General features: G+C 33.4%; 2 long non-coding RNA genes across 2 annotated transcripts; both read left to right on the forward strand.

Annotated features, from left to right (window-relative positions):
• Positions 1-670: 670 nt before the first annotated feature.
• Positions 671-14453, forward strand: LOC143070755 (uncharacterized). Its single transcript, XR_012976683.1, has 3 exons — positions 671-749; positions 8777-8854; positions 14301-14453. It is a non-coding gene; the product is annotated as an uncharacterized LOC143070755 (long non-coding RNA).
• Positions 14454-20338: 5885 nt separating this feature from the next.
• LOC143072940 (uncharacterized) lies at positions 20339-22620 on the forward strand. The gene is made up of 5 exons (XR_012977349.1): positions 20339-20379; positions 20898-21148; positions 21519-21587; positions 21939-22144; positions 22522-22620. It is a non-coding gene; the product is annotated as an uncharacterized LOC143072940 (long non-coding RNA).
• The last annotated feature ends 1725 nt before the right edge of the window (positions 22621-24345 follow it).

Consider the following 24345-nt stretch of genomic DNA (forward strand, 5'->3'; position numbering starts at 1 on the left):
CCAAAAATAAAAGAGCAAGAAATAGCACTGAGGTTTGTGTACGAAGACCATTCAAGCTCATATCAACAGTTGCTTGAAAAGGTTAAGATGCCTTCACTGCATATTAACAGACAAATATCAATGGTACTGGAAACTTTTAATATAGTTAATGAATTAGTACCTGTCTATTTTCATGATCTATTAAATGTAAAAGATTGTAATTTAAATATTCTTTCAGATATAATAAGATACTGGATATAACACATGTAAAAACTACACAGTTTGGTAAGAAAAGTTTTAAATTTGCAGCTGCTACTCTGTGGAACAGGGAACAGCCTACCTGACCATTTCAGGACGGAAAACATTTTTTTTTTCAATTTAAGAACTTCATAATACAGTCTTGGAATGGTTCAAAATGCTGTTTTTCTGTAAACTAGAAAACTAATTGATACTGATGAAAAAAAAATATCCTTATTTCAAGTGTCTTTGCACCTAAAAATCACCAAACAGAAGTTGGCGTATCTTTTTGATACGGCTTTAGAAAGGTTAAACTTGTGTTTTTAACTTGAACAGATTTCACAATACTGTCTTTAGGCTTCATGGTTCATTAGACAAAATGCCTCACGGCTATGTTTTTGGGCACTATATGATTTGGCGGAATAGTTCTTTTGTTCTGATTTGTGAACACTTTATCACGGAATTCATTTTGAATTACTAGTTACACGAAACAGGCTGTTCACGTAGGATAAATATCTCTTTGGTTGCACAAGGTAAGTTTTATTCTTTCTTTAATGATAACATGTTAACAAATTAATGGAATAGTAATAGAAGTGTTGCACAAAATGTCAAGTTTATTTTGGTGTCTGTTGAAAACGAGTTTATAAAAAGACAATCCATAAAGAAGATTTAACATTCAAATTTCATCAGTTATCTGCTTTGAATTTGTTTTCCCTGGCGGGTCTACTCGACCCGCACGGCCTGCGTGTTTTTTTGTTGTTGGTGTAAATCGAGTTGAAATAACATGCCATAGAAATAAATAGAAATAAAAAAAAAAAACAGGTCTATAAAGTATTATGTAGTATAAACCATATTCAGTGCTTGACAGGATTGTATAGTTGAGTCTATCATTTTTGTTGTACTGACAACTATCAACTATTTTAATTATTAATCATTTCAGGTTGGGAACAACCCCTCAAATGAGGGGTAACCTATCAATGTAATGACTATCCCTATTATGAGGGGTACACTTCAACAATATTCAAGTGATATGAAAAAAAATATTGTAAAAATCACTTAGTACAAATGAGCACATAATTATATTATTTGAAGAATCTTTACCCAAAGAACCATAGGCGGGTCCAAGGGGGGGGGGGGGGGGGGGTTTTCTTTGGAAAGATTTGGTTGATTATATAGGGATTCACTGAAGCAAGACTGGAGTGGGCCCCCCTTAGGACAGTCAGCATTCCCCCTTTATGATAAGTTCTGGATCTGGTATTGTATGGTCAAAACATGTCCAAATATTTTCCCCCTTTTAAGTTAAAAAATCAAAGTTTTTCTTCAACAGCTAGTAAAATGTCACCCCATTGACTGATGCACAGTTCAAATTTAAGGGTTATCTCCACCTGGGGTGGCAACCTGTATTTTAATGTATGCAGGTCCTGCCAAAAACATAAATGATACAACAAAATCATATTTTATGGTCACTATGGAAATGTGCTACATGCACAATATGTGTCAGAGGTAAGCTAAGCATTATTTTGAATTAATTAGGCCAACCTTAAAAATATGTTTGTTTGCAGTTTTCCGACTGTACCTTCAGACTGAAGGGTCGGTAGGTAGGAAAAATATTTTATTTTATCAGCCAAAATACAGTTTAAACAAGCAGTTACACTAAACCAAGTTTCTTGTGAAGAAAAAAAAAACATTTTAAAACAACAAACACTGGACATGCTGAAAACCAACATCAAATGAACAGGCATTTTCAGATAAAAAAACTTTTTAACCAAAATTGAAACTTTAACATAGTGTCATTATCCAATTTATGACATAAAATATGGTATAATTATTAAATACTGGAACACTTATAAACAAGGAATGTCATTATGACTAGAACTGTTTTAAAGAAATATATTCAGACATGTATGCTTCTGGACTAGAATGTTTTCATGAGTAGAGTATTTTCATCAGAAAAATGTAGATATTAAAGATTTATAAGACAATGTATTAAAGAGTGTATTTTTAATAAAAAAAAATAACCATTGAATCTTCCTCAATTGAAAAAAAGGCAACTTGAAAAAAAAGTATTAGGACATTCGACTGTTTTCATATTTCTAACAATATTTAATTATATGTGATAAGGTTATATTTTAGCCAGGCTTTAATGAAAACCTAAGAAATCTATAAAGTTTGGGGTGAAATCCATAGCACCCCATTAAAAGTAAATGGTCTGTACTGAAATGTTTGTAAGGCATAAAAAAAATTGGCAGCATAGCTCCTAAGGACATGTTTTAATTGAATTCACACAGGCCACACAGTTTGGGTATATTTAATATTGTAAGAAAGAGAATAATTGCAATGAGTGGGGCAGCCCCCCTTATCCTAAAGGAGCATACTCATTGCAATCAAAGATAGATTTAATGTAGAGAGAGTATATTTATTTTTCAAGCTAACCATTCATTTTCTCTACATCTTTGTGTAGTTAGGGTTGCTTCTTATTGATTTGGCATGATCTATATCCATTAACATTTCAAATGAGCCCATTTCTCCGTACAGGCGTGTTTACAGATATATCCATGAAGATTTAAGTCACGGAGGAGTGGTTTCATCTTTGTCGTCTTCACAACGATTTGTAGAAAATATGCCATACTTCAAGCTGCTGTCGAATTATTTAACCACTGAAATTGGTTCCATAAAGTCAGGCTCCACAGATTCTGTACCCGATTTGTTTGAGACAGAATGGTTATCGTGTCAGTTATGAATATCCGCTGCATCATCGTCAATGATATCATCACACATCATTACATGTGCCTGAATCTGTATAAACAGTTTACTAATAAACTTTTTTGTTTGTTATTTGTCTTAAAATTGACACGAGACGACAGTGTAAAGTACTCCTCCGTGACTTCATGAATACCTGTCCTAAACAATTTCCATGTGCTTTATCATTAAATGGTCACATGAACGTTTGACGGGAAGCTAAGAAAAACCGAGCTTGAAATGCGTAATTGACCCAGACTTTAAATCATTTCCGGAAAGGACCCAAAGTTCCGGATCGTGTCAATAGAAGTATTAAAAAAAATTTCTTCAAATTTAAAGCAATAAAATTTTCACAGTCGGGAGGATTTTCAAGGGTCGGTCGGTAAACTGCAAACAAACAATATTTTAATTTAAGCCTTAACTTGGCATGTTTTTTCCCATATGATTTCTCTTATCTAAAAATGCCAAGCAAGCTATAGTTATGAAATTATAAATTTAACCTAATGAACAGATGAAAAGGAACAATTTTAATTACTAAAATGTCAAGGTACAGGTCATCAACAAAAATAACTTTTCAGGAGAACTAGATAGAATGAAATTCAAAACAGTGTAGCTGTGGCCATTGATTGACACATTAAAATCATCCATTGACTGGGACAATTTAGGTGAACGTTTGTATGTAACGACCAATGCTCACTATGTACTTTTTAAAAACATTTAAACTATGGGGTCACCAAAGGTTCTCAACACCTAAATAAAGTAATTCGAAAAATTAATCAGAAAAAACACGATATTTTGATTTATATCAATTATATAAATCAAAACACAAAGGTTATTCCTGATTAATTTTTCGAATTATTTTATAATTAAAGGCGTTAAGAAACCTTTGGTGACCCCACAGTTTAAATGTCTATCGTAGGTACGTCGTGAACAGTGGTCGTTACAGACAAACGTTCACGTAAATTGTCCCAGTCAATGGATGATTTTAATGTGTCAATCAATGGGCACAGCTACACTGTTTTGAATTTCATTCTAAGTTTATTTTACATGACTTCATGACAGAAAGTTTTAAATGGAAAATAAAAAAAGAATGAAATTTCTGCATGAAAAGAATTTAGTCTACCAATAAACCAATAAATTAAAAATCCTTGCCTTATTAAAACTCAAATTATTTTATATTTCACAAAAGTAAACACTTTCCCGAAAGTAATTCCTCTTGTCTGATAATATAAACCACCTGAATTTCAATAATAGAGTCAACATATTTATACAGCTGAAATTTCTGTATAGAAAAAAGTACTTTTTTATAAAAGAAACCTGCGTCTTCAAATTTATAAAACAAAAATTTTAATCAGACTGATAATGCAATATGTTTAAAGGCTTAGTGGAAGTCCACAATTTGGCACTATATTAAGCACTGACACCTCTGAATAATTTGGAAGATTTTGCAATGTCTTGATGACAATATAAAATGGATGAAGAGATAATCCCAATAATGGCAGTGCAATGCATTGGAGTGGTACCACAATGATACTATTATAATTTGTTAACTTTTTTTATGCACCACCTACAATAGTGGAGGGCATTATGTTTCCTGGTCTGTGCGTCTGTTTTCATTGTCCGTCTTTTCGTTTGTCCGTCCGTTCATCTATCCATCTGTCCAGTTTCAGGTTAAAAGGTATGTGAGTACCTTGCAAGGTCCTCATGCCCGTTAGACAGTTTTCATTTGACCTTGACCTCATTTCATGGATCAGTGAACAAGGTGAAGTTTTGATGGTGAAATCCACATCTCTTATACTACAAGAAAAAGGTGTTGAAAACTCTTATGTATGAAAGCTCTGTAAGGTGTACATGTCCAACTCAGGCAGGTAACATCTGACCTTGACGTCATTTTCATGGTTCAGTTTCTTGTACTGTTTGCAATGCAATTATAGGTCTACTACATTTGGAGTATGGAATAATTGTAAGGTGTACATGTCTAGCTGGCAGGTGTCATGACCTTGACCTCATTTTCATGGTTCAGTGGTCAAAGTTAAGTTTTTGAGTTTTGGTCTTTTTTTTCTAATACTATATGCAATTGGTCAATTATATTTGGTGTATGGAAATATTCTATGATCTATTTGTCAGTCGCACATTTTTTATTTGACCTCATGTTCACAGTCCATTGCTCATTGTTTTGATCTGTTTTTCTTAAACTATAAGCAATAGGTCAATTATATTTGTTGTATGGAAGAATTGTTAGCTGTACATGCCTGCCTGGCATGGTTCATCTGACCTTGACCTCTTTTTCATGGTTTATTGCTCATTGTGAAGTTTTTGTGTTTTGGTCTGTTTTTCATGAACTTCATGTATAAGCAATGGGTCGATTACCTATATTTGTATGGAAGAATTGTCAGCTGTACATGTCTGTCTGGCATGGTTAATCTGACCTTGACCAAGTTTTTTTCCTCCAAACTTTAATTTATATTTTTTAGTATCATTACAAAGTTATAAAGCAAGACATTTGATAAGAAAGTGTTTGTGGTAATTGAAATAGCACTTCAATCCAACTGAACAATGTACTTAATCTTTTAAAAATAATTTGTATGATTGTCAATGAGACAAACTTTCACCAGAGACCAAATATGTTGAGGTATGTAACCAATACAGTTCACACACAATATAGCCTTCAACACAGAGCAATATATACCATATACATAAAGATCTGATTGCTATTAAATTTTTCTCCCCCCCCCCCTTTGGTGACTGGGGACTAGAAATATGGTCACCATAGGGCTTTCTCAAACTGGAAGTAAAACCCTCGCCAGAGTGGGGCATTAATATCACTGCATGCGGTCAAAAATATGAATGTTAGATATGATGCATTGTGTACAGAGTTCAGAACTCTGGATTAAAAACCCTTGCTTAAACATTATCTCTTTGAGAGGTTAGTAGGTGGCATAAAATATTTTTCATAGATTTTATTTTTTTAATATATTTCAAAAATAATATTGGTCGCTAGTAAAAATTCTTTAGCTTGCCAAGTAATGAAATTTGAAAAAAAAAAACCCAACAAACTTTCGCTCTCTTGCTACCCTTTTTAGCTCACCTGGCCCGAAGGGCCAAGTGAGCTTTTCCCATCACTTTGCGTCCGGCGTCCGGCGTCGTCGTCGTCCGTCGTCCGTCGTCGTCCATCGTCGTTAACTTTTACAAAAATCTTCTCCTCTGAAACTGCTGGGCCAAATTAAACCAAACTTGGCCACAATCATCATTGGGGTATCTAGTTTAAAAAATGTGTGGCGTGACCCCGCCAACCAACCAAGATGGCCGCCATGGCTAAAAATAGAACATAGGGGTAAAATGCAGTTTTTGGCTTATAACTCAAAAACCAAAGCATTTAGAACAAATTTGACGGGGTAAAATTGTTTATCATGTCAAGATCTATCTGCCTTGATATTTTCAGATGAATCGGACAACCCGTTGTTGGGTTGCTGCCCCTGAATTGGTCATTTTAAGGAAATTTTACTGTTTTTGGTTATTATCTTGAATATTATTATAGATAGAGATAAACTGTAAACAGCAATAATGTTCAGCAAAGTAAGATTTACAAATAAGTCAACATGACCGAAATGGTCAGTTGATCCCTTTAGGAGTTATTGCCCTTTATAGTCAATTTTTAACCATTTTACGTAAATCTTAATAATCTTTTACAAAAATCTTCTCCTCTGAAACTACCAAGCCAAATTAATCCAAACTTGGCCACAATCATCATTGGGGTATCTAGTTTAAAAAATGTGTGGCGTGACCCTGCCAACCAACTAAGATGGCCGCCATGGCTAAAAATAGAACATAGGGGTAAAATGTAGATTTTGGCTTATAATTCTAAAACAAAGCATTTAGAGCAAATCTGACATGAGGTAAAATAATCTATTAGGTCAAGATCTATCTGCCCTAAAATTTTCAGACAAATCGGACAACCCGTTGTTGGGTTGCTGCACCTGAATTAGTAATTTTAAGGAAATTTTGCAGTTTTTGCTTATTATCTTGAATATTATTATAGATGGAGATAAACTGTAAACAGCAATAATGTTCAGCAAAGTAAGATCTACAAATATGTCAACATGACCAAAATTGTCAGTTAACCCATTAAGGAGTTATTGCCCTTTATAGTCAATTTTTAACCATCTTTCTAAAATTTTAGTAATCTTTTAAAAAATCTTCTCCTCTGAAACTACTGGGCCAAATTTAACCAAACTTGGCCACAATCATCATTTGGGTATCTAGTTTTAAAAATGTGTGGCGTGACCCTGCCAACCAACCAAGATGGCCACCATGGCTAAAAATAGTACATAGGGGTGAAATGTAGATTTTGGCTTATATCTCTGAAACCAAAGCATTTAGAGCAAATCTGACAGGGGATAAATTGTTTATCAGGTCAAGATCTATCTGCCCTGAAATTTTCAGACAAAATAGACAACCGTTTGTTGGGTTGCTGCCCCAGAATTAGTAATTTTAAGGAAATTTTGCAGTTTTTGGTTATTATCTTGAATATTATAATAGATAGAGATAAACTGTAAACAGCAATAATGTTCAGCAAAGTAAGATCTACAAATAAGTCACATGACCAAAATTGCCAGTTTACCCCTTAAGGAGTTATTGCCCTTTATAGTCATTTTTTTAACTATTTTCATAAATTTTTGTAAATTTTTGTAAATTTTTAGAATATATTTTCCACTGTAATTACTGGGCCAAGTTCATTATAGATAGAGATAATTGTAGCAAGAAGAATGTCCAGTAAAGTAAGATCTACAAACACATCATGATCACAAAAACACAATTTTGTCATGAATTTATCTGTGTCCATTGTTTAATATGCACATAGACCAAGGTGAGCGACACAGGCTCTTGAGAGCCTCTAGTTTTTTTTATAAGTGTAAGAAGAACTAGAAATTAATTTGTTGTGGCCTTCAGCATATCATGTTTTCTAAAAGTTTGTGACCTGAGTGATATTAAGGTCATCTTTCATTGTAATATCACTTCCTGAAAATTGTGAGTTATGGGCTGTGCATGAATGTCAAAACTTATTTTAGATCATTTGAATTCTCGTTGGACTGTTTACTCATCTTTATTAATGTCTTTTAGCTGCATGCAGGGTCTGAACACTTTTCATTGGCTTGTGATGATCAGAAGGTTTATTGAAATACCACATCCTCCAGACATATTGTCATTACGCAGGCTGTCTTATAGTTGTTAATTTCTGTGTCATTTGATCTCTTGTGGAGAGTTGTCTTATCATACCCCATCTTTTTAATTTTATACGCCCATTTAAGGGACATATTGTCCAACAATAACCTTGTCCAACAATAACTCCAAAATGCTTAAAACCAATTGGCATTAAAACTTTGATAATTATTTTTAAAATGTTTTGAGGTAAGCTCCCTTTCAATCTTTATAAATTTTAAATTTTGTGTTTTATAAGTCATGAGATTTTATTCCTAAAAAATTGGGGATTTTCCCGTTTTTCAGACAATAACTCAAGTGCTTTGAGCAGTTTTCATGAAAATTTGGTGACGGGTTTCTACCTATTAAATTAAACCTCCTTTAATTATTTTTTTTTTTATAAATTTATAACATTGAGGACTTATGGAACTTTATTCTTCAAAAGCGTCCAGCGTATCATGGGCTTGGAAATCTTTTCTCTAATTTAGTCTAACAGAACAAAAGAAAAGTTTCTGATTGTCAATTTGGATATCTTCATATTACTTTGATTTAAGTATATTTTTTATTTCAATTACTAACTGTTTTCTCATACATATAAGAATAAATTTTTTTTGTATTACAGATGGATGAGCCCAGATGAAAGTTCAGTCCTGACACCTATAGGCAGACAATTTCATTTTAGTTGCCAGATAATGATGATGTAAGTATTTGCTGATTACAATTGTATGTTAAAATTTGTTAGATAATAAAAAATAGTTTTCAAATTAGTTGGAGAAACGGCTTGAAAAGTAGTTTTCAAATTAGTTGGAGAAACAGCTTGAAAAATCATTACAAATTAGTCCAAAATTTCTTTTTCAAATTTAGGGAGCTACCATTCGATTTTTATGGGGGGGCTAGGATGAAAAGTTTTGTCCTGCAATTTTTTTCAGCTGTAATCTCTGTCCTGCCTTTTTATTTTTCACTCTGTTCGGTCCTGCCTTTTTTTTTTAGTTTATCCTGACTTTTTTTTACCTAAATTGTCGTCCTGACTTTTTTTTGCAAGTGTCTCATCCTGACTTTTTTTTTTACTCAAAACTCCTGTCCTACCTATTTTTTTCAAATTTCATCCTAGCTCCCCCAATAAAAATCAAATGGTAGCTCCCTTATACTCGAATGAAATGTATTTTATAATTTATATAAAATATATACAGTAATACAATTCTTTATAGTTACTTAATGTCTATAATATATGTTCTAATAACTTGAAATCTCATAGTTCAAAAATATTAACATTTTACAACTCATTTTACCCCCTTCCCCCTTTTGAAAAAGGGGGAGGTGGGGGTAGGTAATACTGTTATACCTCTGTCTGTCGATCCAGCCATCAGTTCATCAGTCCGTCCGTCCCATAAATATTTTTCGTCTAATTTTTCTCAGGAACTACAATACAAGGATTTCTGAAATTTGGTTTCGGGGTTTATATATGTAGGACTCTAAAGTGCGATTGGGACACTAAAGTATGATGGTCACGCTAAAGTGTGATGGTCTACGCTGAAGAAAGAATAGATGTATTAAACATACTATGGATTATGACGTGAGCAAACTTTTATACAAACAAAAAATGAACATGCTGAAAGATAAATGTAGAATATTTGATTAACAACTTAAAAGCAAATGTCCATGACTTACTCAATTTAAACATGATAACTGTGTTTTGTTGGCTGAAGCAAATGTGGGTTTTTTCGGTGCTAGAAGGACTTTTGTCCAGCAGTCGACCATCTTACTATACAGATACAAAAGTATATGCATTTATTTATAAATATCCTTTATCCTGTTTCTATTTGAAGCTAACGGATACATTGAAATCATTGTTTATGTTAAAGTTTACTTTGCCGTCCCCGTTCAAATATTGATTTTAATGAAAAGTATAGTTGGTAAAATAAAGGTACATCATGTTTCCATGCGTAAATCATATATTGTCTGCTAAAAAATTAGAACGAATTTTGTATTTGTAATTTACAATGACAACTTTGAGAGGAAATGTTCACATTATATATTATATATATATATATTTATAACCACAAAAGGAAGGTTGGGATTGATTTTGGAGGCCCAAAACATACATTTATCTTGTTTCAGGACAATAAGTTGTGTATAAGTATTTCAATTACTCTGAAATTGTACCATAATGTTCATACTATTTAGTAGAAGGTTGGGATTTCTTGTAAGGGTTATGAGGCAAACAGGCAAGGAATTAAGGGCCTAAAAGGGGCCAAAACAAGCATTTTTGAAGTTTCGGGACAATAACTTATGTTTAATTGTATGGATCTCTCTGACATTGTACCTAATGTACCACAAGGTTCCATATAATGAAGGGAATGTTTGGTGTCAGTCTGGGTTTAATATCCCTAAACATTTAGGAATAAGAGGCTAAAAAAGGGCCAAAAAGAAGCATTTTTCTAGTTAATAGACAATACGTTGTGTTTAAGTGTATGGATCTCTCTGAAATTATACTACAAGGTTTATAACTACAAAGGAAAGGCTGGAATTGAGTTTTTGGGTTCTTGCTCGAAGGGTTTTAATAAGTTAGGGGCCAAAAAGGGGCCCAAATAAGCATTTTTAGCTCACCTGGCCCAAAGGTCAAGTGAGCTTTTCTCATCACTTGGCGTCCAGCATCGTCCAGCGTCGTTAGCTTTCACAAAAATCTTCTCCTCTTAAACTACTGGGCCAAATTTAACCAAACTTGGCCACAACCATCATTAGGGTATCTAGTTTAAAAAAAGTGTCTGGTGACCCGGCCAACCAACCAAGATGGCTGCCATGGCTAAGAATAGAACATAGGGGTAAAATGTAGATTTTGGCTTATAACTCTGAAAACAAAGCATTTAGTGCAATCTGACATGGATTAAAATTGTTTATCAGGTCAAGATCTATCTGCCCTGAAATTTTCAGTTTAATTGGACAATGGCTTGTTGAGTTACTGCCCCTGAATTGGTAATTTTACGGAAATTTTGCCGTCTTTGATTATTATCTTGAATATTATTATAGATAGATATAAACTACAAACAACAATAATGTTCAGAAAAGTAAGATCTACAAATAAGTCAACATGACTAAAATGGTCAGTTGACCACTTCAGGAGTTATTGCCTTTTATAGTTATTTTTTACCAATTTTTCGTAAATTTTTGTAATCTTTGATAAAAATTCCTCTGAAACTACTGGGCCAAATTTAACCAATCTTAGCCACAATCATAATTAGGGTATCTAGTTTAAAAAATGTGTGCGGTGACCCGGCCAACTAACCAAGATTGCTGCCATGGCTAAAAATAGAACATAGGGGTAAAATGTAGATTTTGGCTTCTAACTCTGAAACCAAAGCATTTAGAGCAAATTTGACAGGGAATTAAATTGTTAAAAATATCTATGTTTAATAATAATATATAATATAATAGTGTTCAACAAAGTAAGATGTAGAAATAAGTCAACATGACCAAAATAGTCAGATGACCCCTTAAGGAGTTATTGCCCTTTATAGTCAATTTTCAACAATTTTCATTAATTTTGTTAATTTTTACAAAATATTTTCCTCTGTTACTAAAGGGCCAATTTTATTATAGATAAAGAAAATTGTAAGTGGCAAGAATTTTCAGTAAAGTAAGATCTACAAACACATCACCATCACCAAAACACAATTTTGTCATGAATCCATCTGTGTCTTTTGTTTGATATGCACATAGATCCAAGTTGAGCGACACCGGCTCTTAAGAGCCTTTAGTGGTAGTTTTCAGTCAATAACTTGTCTTTTTAAAAGTGTATAAATCTCTCTGAAATGATACCACAAGTTTCCATACTACAAAGGATTGTTATAGGGGTAATGGAACAAATCATTAAGCAATAAGGGGCAAAAAAAGGGGGACAAAAAGGGGACAATGGTTTTTCTGGTTAAAAGACAACTTAAACAATTTAAAAGCTGTGTAAGTAGCATATTTATCTATTGTAATAAAAATTCATAATATCTAATAAAATTTGTAGATTTAGCTAACCAAGTCCTTATATTAAATGTATAAAGTAACATTTGTTTATAGTGGAAAATTGTTTTAACCTTAAGTAAGCTTCAATTTAAAATTGCTTGCTAGTCCCTCTCTGATTACCATTAGATAACTCTGATTCATTTCCCAATCAATCTATCATAAAGGGATGATCAATAATTCGATTTTGATTGATAGTCTTTTTAAAAAATGATGAATGGTTCTTTATATTGGTATGTTATCATTTTAAACGTTTCAAATTTATGAAATGATATTCGTACACCAATGTTTTTGATACACCAATAACTAAAGCTGAAATATATTGAATTGATACATTCTGTAATTATTCAAATTATATCAGAAACATATATTATAAAATAAGGAACCTGTTAAAGGGAGACAATACTTGCATAACTTTTTTCGAATTGGCACATAATACAACGGAATGTCACTCTTGCATACAAATGGCACATCAATATAATTAATTAACTCTACAATCGTGCTCCACCTTCAATGATGATTCTAAATTAATTATAAATATAACCAAAATTTGTTAATCTATAGATAGTGAAGACTAATGAAAGCTAACCCACTGTTAAAATATTTCTTTGCAATTTTTTAAAACTTCCTCAGAAAAATGCTCGAGCCACTTGACTTTCATAGCTCATAATTAACGTTTTTACACAATATTTAAATACAGTAGCTAAAGTTTATTCACTTCTCAAAGTGTAAGAAGCAATAAAAATCGTATGCTTGCACCATCTTACCCAAATACAGATTTAATTAAGTTCTGAACATTTCGACATTTCTTCGTTTATTTTTATGAAAAACTGGTTTTAAACAAATCACAAGTATGTGTTAAGATCCGACTAAATACCTATATCCCGATATCGTCAGGTAAATTTGCTAGTGTATGGGAGGTAATCCAATTAAAATTTTAAGAATACTATTAAAATTATCCTTACTTGTGGAAAGACCTGCAATTGTTCTCTGAACAATTGGATTTTAAGTTTCTTTATATTTTTAATAGCCTATAGAAAATATATAGCATAGGTAACTTCAAAGAATCGAAAGTGATGTATGTTTATCTATACTGAGCTAAAAAAGTTTAGCAACAAAAATATGAAATTTTATTACAAAATGATAATAAAAAAATGGAATTATGACATGTCAGAAGCAACATGAATGTTTAACACTCATATTCATTAGGATATTTTTTGTATAGAGCACGGAAGGGTCAAAATACGGAAATAAGTATAGTGTTATTCAAAATCAATTTCTCTGCCATGTTCTTAGTGCATCAATGAAGGATTGGCAGGAACACCAGCAGCTACCCTTAGTCAATATGCACTACTCTTGTGGCCAGAAAGAACTTACCACTTGACGATTGTTGGTTTTGGTCTACAGCATATCGACCTATCCTGTGTTGTTGCAATTTGTTGATTTCTGTTTGCTAGTCCCTAAACTTTTGACTTATGCACTTAAAATCGAGCCACGACGTCAGCAACACTCATGCCGGCATCAACCATTCCAAGAGCCATCTGACCGTCATTTTCCGAGAGGCATGGTTGATGCTTCATGCAATTTTTTCAAACTTTTATGTGTTTTTCTTACCAATGGTGTGTTTCTGAACGTGTGTGCAAAAAAAAAAAAATTTGTTTTAAAAGTACAGGTACAGAAAGTGAAACATCAATTACACGTGCAAAGCTGAAATGGCACGAAATCAATCACCTGGCAAAAAGTATGACTGTTTAAAATTTCAAGTAAAACTAAGGATTATATCAATGATGTTTAATAAAAAAAACAAAACAGAAACAACAAATAACAATGAAAAAAAAAGTGTTGCTAAACTTTTTTGGCTCAGTATATTTCATTTTTATGTTTTCATATGTATGGTGTTTTTTTCTTTCTGTTTTCTATAGGTGTATTTCTTTCTTCTTTTTTTTTTTTTTTTTATCTATTTCCATTTTCTATAGGTGTATTTCTTTCTTCTTTTTTTTTTTTTTTTTATCTATTTCCATTTTCTATAGGTGTATTTCTTTCTTCTTTTTTTTTTTTTTTTTTTATCTCCATTTTCTATAGGTCACTTTAAAGAATTATAAGTGAGGTATGGTTATCTATTTCATTTTATGTTTTAGGTGGCGTCCAGGATCAGACAGCAGGTAAGTTTTGATAGGATTGTGTGCATGTTTGTATGCCTTTTTGTCCAAGTTTCCTCTAGGTGGCGTCCAAGGATCGGACAGCAGGTATGTTAAGATAAGATTGTGTGTATGTTTGTATGCATTTTTTTATCTAGTTTCTTCTAGGTGGGGTCACAGGATCCAACAGACAGGTATGTTAAGATAAGATTGTGTGTATGTTTGTATGTCTTTTTGTCCAAGTTTCCTTTAGGTGCCGTCAAAGGATCCAAGAGAAAGGTATGTTAAGATAAGATTGTGTGCATGTTTGTATGCCTTTTTGTCCAAGTTTCCTCTAGGTGCTGTCAAAGGATCCTACGGAAAGGTATGTTAAGATAAGATTGTGTGTTTGTATGCATTTTTGTCCAAATTTCTTCTAGGTGCCGTCAAAGGATCCAACGGAAAGGTATGTTAAGATAAGATTGTGTGTTTGTATGTATTTTTGTCCAAGTTTCTTCTAGGTGCCGTCAAAGGATCCAAGGGAAAGGTATGTTAAGATAAGATTGTGTGTTTGTATGCCTTTTTGTCCAAGTTTCCTCTAGGTGGCGTCAAAGGATCCAAAGGAAAGGTATGTTCAGATAAGATTGTGTGTTTGTATGCCTTTCTGTCCAAGTTTCCTCTAGGTGGCGTCAAAGGATCCAAAGGAAAGGTATGTTAAGATAAGATTGTGTGTTTGTATGTTTTTTTGTCCAAATTTCCTCTAGCTGCCGTCAAAGGATCCAACGGAAAGGTATGTTAAGATAAGATTGTGTGTTTGTATGTTTTTTTGTCCAAATTTCTTCTAGGTGCCGTCAAAGGATCCAACGGAAAGGTATATTAAGTTAAGATTGTGTGTTTGTATGTTTTTTTGTCCAAAATTCCTCTAGGTGGTGTCAAAAGATTGGACGGACAGGTATGTTAAGATAAGATTGTGTGTTTGTATGCATTTTTGTCCAAATTTCCTCTAGATGGCGTCAAAGGATCAGACAGCAGGTATGTTAAGATAAGATTGTGTGTTTGTATGCCTTTTTCTCCAAATTTCCTCTAGGTTGCGTCAAAGGATCAGAGAGCAGGTATGTTAAGATAAGATTGTGTGTTTGTATGCCTTTTTCTCCAAATTTCCTCTAGGTGGCATCAAAGGATCAGACAGCAGGTATGTTAAGATAAGATTGTGTGTATGTTTGTATGTCTTTTTGTCCAAGTTTCCTCTAGGTGCCGTCAAAGGTTCCAAGGAAAGGTATGTTAAGATAAGATTGTGTGCATGTTTGTATGTCTTTTTGTCCAAGTTTCCTCTTGGTGCCGTCAAAGGATCCAACGGAAAGGTATGTTAAGATAAGATTGTGTGTTTGTATGCCTTTTTGTCCAAGTTTCTTCTAGGTGCCGTCAAAGGATCCAACGGAAAGGTATGTTAAGATAAGATTGTGTGTTTGTATGTATTTTTGTCCAAGTTTCTTCTAGGTGCCGTCAAAGGATCCAACGGAAAGGTATGTTAAGATAAGATTGTGTGTTTGTATGCATTTTTGTCCAAATTTCCTCTAGGTGCCGTCAAAGGATCCAACGGAAAGGTATGTTAAGATAAGATTGTGTGTTTGTATGCCTTTTTGTCCAAGTTTCTTCTAGGTGTCTTCAAAGTATCCAACGGAAAGGTATGTTAAGATAATATTGTGTGTTGGTATGTATTTTTGTCCAAGTTTCTTCTAAGTGCCGTCAAAGGATCCAATGGAAAGGTATGTTAAGATAAGATTGTGTGTTTGTATGCATTTTTCTCCAAATTTCCTCTAGGTGACGTCAAACGATCCAACAGAAAGGTATGTTAAGATAAGATTGTATGTTTGTATGCCTTTTTGTCCAAGTTTCCTTTAGGTGGCGTCAAAGGATCCAAAGGAAAGGTATGTTAAGATAAGATTCTGTGTTTCTATGCCTTTTTGTCCAAGTTTCCTCTAGGTGCTGTCAAGGATCCAACGGACAGGTATGTTAAGATAAAATTGTGTGTTTGTATGCCTTTTTGTCCAAGTTTCCTCTAGGTGCTGTCAAGGATCCAACGGAAAGGTATGTTAAGATAAGATTGTGTGTTTGTATGCATTTTTCTCCACATTTCCTCTAGGTGCCGTCAAAGAATCCAAAGGAAAGGTATGTTAAGATAAGATTGTGTGTTTGTATGCCTTTTTGTCCAAGTTTCCTATAGGTGGCTTCAAAGGATCCAAAGGAAAGGTATGTTAAGATAAGATTGTGTGTTTGTATGCCTTTTTGTCCAAGTTTCCTCTAGATGCCGTCAAAGGATCCAAAGGACAGGTATGTTAAGATAAGATTGTGTGTTTGTATGCCTTTTTGTCCAAGTTTCTTCTAGGTGCCGTCAAAGGATCCAACGGAAAGGTATGTTAAGATAAGATTGTGTGTTTGTATGTATTTTTGTCCAAGTTTCTTCTAGGTGCCGTCAAAGGATCCAACGGAAAGGTATGTTAAGATAAGATTGTGTGTTTGTATGCATTTTTGTCCAAATTTCCTCTAGGTGCCGTCAAAGGATCCAACGGAAAGGTATGTTAAGATAAGATTGTGTGTTTGTATGCCTTTTTGTCCAAGTTTCTTCTAGGTGTCGTCAAAGTATCCAACGGAAAGGTATGTTAAGATAAGATTGTGTGTTTGTATGTATTTTTGTCCAAGTTTCTTCTAGGTGCCGTCAAAAGATCCATTGGAAAGGTATGTTAAGATAAGATTGTTTGTTTGTATGCATTTTTCTCCAAATTTCCTCTAGGTGACGTCAAACGATCCAACAGAAAGGTATGTTAAGATAAGATTGTATGTTTGTATGCCTTTTTGTCCAAGTTTCCTTTAGGTGGCGTCAAAGGATCCAAAGGAAAGGTATGTTAAGATAAGATTGGGTGTTTCTATGCCTTTTTGTCCAAGTTTCCTCTAGGTGCTGTCAAGGATCCAACGGACAGGTATGTTAAGATAAAATTGTGTGTTTGTATGCCTTTTTGTCCAAGTTTCCTCTAGGTGCTGTCAAGGATCCAACGGAAAGGTATGTTAAGATAAGATTGTGTGTTTGTATGCATTGTTCTCCAAATTTCCTCTAGGTGCCGTCAAAGAATCCAAAGGAAAGGTATGTTAAGATAAGATTGTGTGTTTGTATGCCTTTTTGTCCAAGTTTCCTATAGGTGGCTTCAAAGGATCCAAAGGAAAGGTATGTTAAGATAAGATTGTGTGTTTGTATGCCTTTTTGTCCAAGTTTCCTCTAGATGCCGTTAAAGGATCCAACGGACAGGTATGTTAAGATAAGATTGTGTGTTTGTATGCCTTTTTGTCCAAGTTTCCTCTAGGTGCTGTCAAGGATCCAATGGAAAGGTATGTTAAGATAAGATTGTGTGTTTGTATGCCTTTTTGTCCAAGTTTCCTCTAGGTGGCGTCAAAGGATCCAAAGGAAAGGTATGTTAAGATAAGATTGTGTGTTTGTATGCCTTTTTGTCCAAATTTCCTCTAGATGCTGTCAAAGATCCAAAGGATAGGTATGTTAAGATAAGATTGTGTGTTTGTATGCCTTTTTGTCCAAGTTTCCTCTAGGTGCTGTCAAGGATCCAACGGAAAGGTATGTTAAGATAAGATTGTGTGTTTGTATGCATTTTCCTCCAAATTTCCTCTAGGTGCCGTCAAAGAATCCAAAGGAAAGGTATGTTAAGATAAGATTATGTGTTTGTATGCCTTTTTGTCCAAGTTTCCTCTAGGTGGCGTCAAAGGATCCAAAGGAAAGGTATGTTAAGATAAGATTGTGTGTTTGTATGCCTTTTTGTCCAAGTTTCCTCTAGGTGGCGTCAAAGGATCCAACAGAAAGGTATGTTAAGATAAGATTGTGTGTTTGTATGCCTTTTTGTCCAAGTTTCCTCTAGATGCCGTCAAAGGATCCAACAGAAAGGTATGTTAAGATAAGATTGTGTGTTTGTATGCCTTTTTGTCCAAGTTTCCTCTAGGTGGCGTCAAAGGATCCAAAGGAAAGGTATGTTAAGATAAGATTGTGTGTTTGTATGCCTTTTTGTCCAAGTTTCCTCTAGGTGGCGTCAAAGGATCCAAAGGAAAGGTATGTTAAGATAAGATTGTGTGTTTGTATGCCTTTTTGTCCAAGTTTCCTCTAGGTGGCGTCAAAGGATCCAAAGGAAAGGTATGTTAAGATAAGATTGTGTGTTTGTATGCCTTTTTGTCCAAGTTTCCTCTAGGTGGCGTCAAAGGATCCAAAGGAAAGGTATGTTAAGATAAGATTGTGTGTTTGTATGCCTTTTTGTCCAAGTTTCCTCTAGGTGGCGTCAAAGGATCCAACAGAAAGGTATGTTAAGATAAGATTGTGTGTTTGTATGCCTTTTTGTCCAAGTTTCCTCTAGATGCCGTCAAAGGATCCAACAGAAAGGTATGTTAAGATAAGATTGTGTGTTTGTATGCCTTTTTGTCCAAGTTTCCTCTAGGTGGCGTCTAAGGATCCAAAGGAAAGGTATGATAAGATAAGATTGTGTGTTTGTATGCCTTTTTGTCCAAGTTTCCTCTAGGTGCTGTCAAGGATCCAACGGAAAGGTATGTTAAGATAAGATTGTGTGTTTGTATGCCTTTTTGTCCAAGTTTCCTCTAGGTGGCGTCAAAGGATCCAAAGGAAAGGTATGTTAAGATAAGATTGTGTGTTTGTATGCCTTTTTGTCCAAGTTTCCTCTAGGTGGCGTCAAAGGATCCAAAGGAAAGGTATGTTAAGATAAGATTGTGTGTTTGTATGCCTTTTTGTCCAAGTTTCCTCTAGGTGCCGTCAAAAGATCCAACGGAAAGGTATGTTAAGATAAGATTGTGTGTTTGTATGCCTTTTTGTCCAAGTTTCCTCTAGGTGCCGTCAAAGGATCAAACAGAAAGGTATGTTAAGATAAGATTGTGTGTTTGTATGCCTTTTTGTCCAAATTTCCTTTAGGTGGCGTCAAAGGATCAGACAGCAGGTATGTTAAGATAAGATTGTGTGTTTGTATGCCTTTTTCTCCAAATTTCCTTTAGGTGGCGTCAAAGGATCAGACAGCAGGTATGTTTAGATAAGATTGTGTGTATGTTTGTATGTCTTTTTGTCCAAGTTTTCTCTAGGTGACGTCAAAGGATCCAAAGGAAAGGTATGTTAAGATAAGATTGTGTGTTTGTATGCCTTTTTGTCCAAGTTTCCTCTAGGTACCGTCAAAGGATCCAACGGAAAGGTATGTTAAGATAAGATTGTGTGTTTGTATGCCTTTTTGTCCAAATTTCCTCTAGGTGGCGTCAAAGGATAAGACAGCAGGTATGTTAAGATAAGATTGTGTGTTTGTATGCCTTTTTCTCCAATTTTCTTTAGGTGCCTTCAAAGGATCAAACGGACAGGTATGTTAAAATAAGATTGTGTGTTTGTATGTATTTTTGTCCAAATTTCCTCTAGGTGGCGTCAGGATCAAACAGAAAGGTATGTTAAGATAAGATTGTGTGTTTGTATGCATTTTTGTCAAAATTTCCTCTAGGTGGCGTCAAAGGATAAGACAGCAGGTATGTTAAGATAAGATTGTGTGTTTGTATGCCTTTTTCTCCAAATTTCCTTTAGGTGCCTTCAAAGGATCCAACGGACAGGTATGTTAAGATAAGATTGTGTGTTTGTATGCATTTTTGTCCAAGTTTCTTCTAGGTGCCGTCAAAGGATCAAACAGAAAGGTATGTTAAGATAAGATTGTGTGTTTGTATGCATTTTTGTCAAAATTTCCTCTAGGTGGCGTCAAAGGATGAGACAGCAGGTATGTTAAGATAAGATTGTGTGCATGTTTGTATGCCTTTTGCCCAGGTTTCCTCTAGGTGGCGTCCAGGATGGTGTTTTTTTCTTTCTTTTTTCTATAGGTGTATGGTGTTTTTTCCCGGTTGACAGGTTGTCCACAAGGTTAAGTATATATTTTTTTTCAATTTACTAACTGTTGTCTCATAAATATTAAGATGATTTAAGTTTGTATTACAGATGGATGAGCACAGATGAAAGTTCAGTCCTACACCTTGAGGAACGAAGATGGTTTCATTTTAGTTACCAGATAATGATGATGTAAGTATTTGGTTATAACAATTGTATTTAAACTATTTAAAAAAAAATTTAGGTAATAAAAATCAGTTTTTCCTTTGAAAGTCTACTTGAAATTCTATTACAAAATTGTCGTTAATTTCTTGTTCAAATTTATTCTCTAATGAAATATAATTCTAAAAGAATTATTGTATTTGTAAATAGACTTATCCCCCCAATTTAGGATTTGAAATAAAACATGCATCACATTAATTTCTAATTTAATTATTACAAAAAATAGACTTAATATTGACAATTTGGATATTTATTTACATATTTATTTACATTTTAATTGGGAAAATATGACTTTGTTTAGATTGTTTGTTCAAAATGTATTCATCAGATTGTTTTGGTTAGCCACCACATTCTGATAATTATCTGCATACATTAATTTCAGAATTAATGATGTGATCATAATATTTCAGAATTAATGATGTGATCATAATAAACAGTCTTCATAATACTGATTAAAAGATAAAATGAAAATGGTTAATGAATTACAGGCAAAAAGAGCAAAGACACAGAAAATTGCGCCATTGACACAGATCTGGATAAGAAGCTTAAAGGAATGTCCAAGTTTCAGTCGAGATGGCAGATGAGTAGCAACTCCATGGAAGATGTTTACTTAGATCTTCAACCAAGTCCGAGGCTTTGCCATGTAAGCAATCAAGCAGCAAGGATAGCAGCTGGAATGAAGATTAATTATTACATTGATCTTCAAACAAGTCTGAGGCTTTGTCATGAAAGAAATAATGCAAGTATATTCAAGCCAATTAATTCTGTACATTATCAGGGAAAATGTGATAAAATCTATAAGGATTACATATAAGGCAACACACATTTTTGTTATTTTGCACGTTTACAACAAACAAAAATAGATGTTTATTAGTTTGATAAATGTTTTTCCGGTAGACGAATAAAATTTTATATCATTAAAAGTAAATCCTGATAGAACTTTTCACTTAAAGGGAGACTAGTACAATAAACAGCAAGAATGTTTCTTTCAGTGGGAGATAACTCACTATTACGCAATCAGAATACAGAATAGATTAATAAAAATTTAGGCTGGCAATTTAACAAATTTGTAAAATATATAATTTGTGTCAATTTTAATTCCTTTTTAGGTTATAAAACAGTGCCAATGTTTTCATGAAGGGGAGTAAGACTTGTGGTATAAGATATCTTAAATACAAGTAAGTATATAATTCCTCTATTTAAACAAATTTTATCATCATAAAACAAGTTTACAGGATAAAAACATGCACTAGGCTTAAAGTTGAAAGAGGTCAAATGTTTTTTTGTTGTTGACTAAAGGTTCTAAAATTTTAAATTGATCACACTGAATTCATTGTAAAGATGTGTATGCAGGCTTTGGCTAAACCACAAAATGAAGTACCAACAAAATAACAATTTTTCACCAAATGAGAAGCTGAAAATGGCCCAGTTGATGTAGGTCAAGATATGAAGCTTGAAGGAATATATGTCTATTTCATTTATATTAACCAACAGAAGTCTTATAAATATAATTTAATTGATAATTTTAGTTTTTGCTCAAGAAGCCGGCCAGTCCAAGTTTCAGTCCAGATGGCAGATGAGTAGCAACTCCATGGAAGATGTTTACTTAAATCTTCAACCAAGTCGGAGGCTTTGCCATGTAAGCAATCAAGCAGCAAGGATAGCAGCTGGAATGAAGATTAATTATTACATTGATCTTCAAACAAGTCTGAGGCTTTGTCATGAAAGAAATAATGCAAGTATATTTGTAAAGCCAATTTATTCTGTACATTATCAGGAAAAATGTGATAAAGTCTATAAGGAATATCTGTAAGGCAACACACATTTTTGTTATTTTGCACATTTACAACACACAAAAATAGATATTTATCAGATTGATAAATGTTTTTCTGGTACAGGAATAAAATTTTATACCATGAAAAGTAAATCCAAATAGAATTTTTACTTCAAGGGAGACTAGTACAATAAACAGCAAGAATGTTTCTTTCATGGGGAGATAACTCACCTCACTATTACACAATCAGAATACAGAATAGATTAATAAAAATTAAGGCTGACAATTTAACAAATTTGTAAAATATATAATTTGTGTCAATTTTAATTCCTTTTTAGGTTATAAAACAGTGCCAATGTTTTCATGAAGGGGAGTAAGACTTGTGGTATAAGATATCTTAAATACAAGTACGTATATAATTCCTCTATTTAAACAAATTTTATCATCATAAAACAAGTTTACAGGATAAAAACGTGCTCTTAGGTCCGAGAACACAATTAATTCGTAGTGCATTTCTTTTAGAACATAAATGAAAATTAAAAAAATCCCACCTGCGCTTTCTCAATGAAATTTTTACAGTGTGTTGTACTACTTTTGGGACAAATTATATCAAAATTATAGAAAACTTCATCGCCTCAAACTCAAAATATGGACAATTTTGTGTTTAGGGTGTCTTGAAATCTTTTGACAGCTTCCGAAGTGCTAATTTTTAACCTTTTTCAGCTGGACCGAATCACTACTTTCCTGTAAAATTCTGGACCCAAATTTTTTTACTGTGTAATTTCACCCCCCTACTTACAATTTGAGGCATTAAACATGGAGAAATAAATTTGGAAGGGGTATAAAAATTATTGGCAAGTAACCCACTGTTAACACTAGGGACTATATTCGTGAACAACGAAAATCAAGGGACGACAATTGTGGTCTCGGACCTAATAGGATAGAAAGAGTTGACAAATCTTAAAAAAACTTGGTATGACCAAAGCTTAATTAATTATAACACTGCTTGCAAAGTTTCATAACAATAGGATATATATTATAGACAATATGTTAAATTCAATACTCATCTTTGCGTGTCAAATTTTAACGTTAAAATTGAATAATTTCAACTATCAACATTATGGGCTTTGAAAATTAAAATATTGCAAAAAAATACTTTTTAAATGCCCTAATATATCATTTATTATGTATTTAAAGCAATAGAGTACTCATTTGATTTATCAGACTTAGCATAATTATTCAAAAGTGAAATTTATATCAGCCTGGGCCTAAAAATTGAGGTTTTTCAATGAAAGGGGGCCTTACATGAAGATGTAATATTTTCCAGCAATTTTAAATTTGTGAAGCTTTTTGGTTATAAATAATCCTTACATATGTATTGAATGTACTTTAAATGGAAAGAAAAGTCACAAATAACATATCATATTAGTTTAAAAGGGTCTTAAGCCAAGTAAGACTGGAAAAAAATAAGGGTCAATTTAGGCCGTGCCACATATTTACATTTAAAAATGCATATTGAGGCTATAAGAAATAAAAAATTGTGTCTTTTTTATCCTTTCTATACTCATGTGACATGATACAACAAATCTGAGCACAAAAAGGCTCTTGCAATTAACTTTTCTTACAGAGAGTATGGTCTGATACAAAGATTTTTGCCTTTTTAATGAAATACTTGAATGCAATTTTAGTCTCAACAGGCTTATATTTAAACCACTTGCTATCCTACAGAAGAAAAAAAAGATGTTATGTGAGATGGAACAGGTACAATAGACATTGTAAAGTGCTTTGGATACAAATTTAGTGAGGTCTTAATTGAGGACTTCAAATTTTATGTACCAAGAACCCCACTTTTGACTTCATCCAAACAGGGCGTTAGACAAGGGTCATTTATACAACACATTTTGTACATATTGTCTGAGATAATCTTCTTTTCTGTTGATTCTGAGTTCATAAACAAGTAAAAGAACTAGATAAAGGCATAGAAACACAAGTATTGACACATGAAAACCTGTCAGATAGAAAGTCAGGATGCCATGTATGCATCAATATTGAAAAAGCCTTAAAATGCCTATTTTGACCATAAAATGCCAAAATTGGTCATTTTTGCAGAAATTCTATAAAATAAAAGTTTAAATCCTTTAGTTTCATGCTATTTGACAAAT

Source organism: Mytilus galloprovincialis, chromosome 4, assembly GCF_965363235.1.
Source record: "Mytilus galloprovincialis chromosome 4, xbMytGall1.hap1.1, whole genome shotgun sequence".
Taxonomy (NCBI): domain Eukaryota; kingdom Metazoa; phylum Mollusca; class Bivalvia; order Mytilida; family Mytilidae; genus Mytilus; species Mytilus galloprovincialis.